Source organism: Elephantulus edwardii, unplaced genomic scaffold (genome assembly GCF_000299155.1).
Source record: "Elephantulus edwardii isolate Elephantulus edwardi_28Jun2011 unplaced genomic scaffold, EleEdw1.0 scaffold00086, whole genome shotgun sequence".
Taxonomy (NCBI): Eukaryota; Metazoa; Chordata; class Mammalia; order Macroscelidea; family Macroscelididae; genus Elephantulus; species Elephantulus edwardii.
Window position 1 is genome coordinate 11,513,180 of NW_006399836.1, and position 534 is coordinate 11,513,713.

Below are 534 nucleotides of genomic sequence, written 5' to 3' on the forward strand. Positions count from 1 at the left end.
TGGTCCTTGGAGAGGACATCATGCTTGGTAGGGTGGAGAGACAGCACAGGAGAGGAAGACCCTCTATGAGGTGGATTGATTCAGTGACTGGGGTAATCGGGATGGGTGTGTTGGAGGCAGTGCGATTAACACAAGATAGAGCAGGGTTTAGGGCTGTTGTACGTAGGGTCGCTATGAGTCGGAAACGACTCGACGGCACATAATAACAACATGATGGGCAGTCTCCTTTCGTGCAATTTACAGCCTCCGAGAAACTGCTGGAGGGTCAGCTATGAGTTGGATCAGAAATGATGGCACACGCAACGACATGGTAAGAGTCAGGGCCCATGTTCATAGGGTCGCTCTGAGTCATAGTCGACTTGACTGCTTATGACGACAACAACAAATGGTACTAGCTTCTCATGGAATTTCCTGCCTCTGAAAACCTGATGGACGGTCCTCTATGAGTCGGTCTTGTCTCGCAGCAAACAACAATAACAAATGACAAAATCCAGTCTTCTGTATGGATTACATCTTAACATCAAGAAAAAAAAA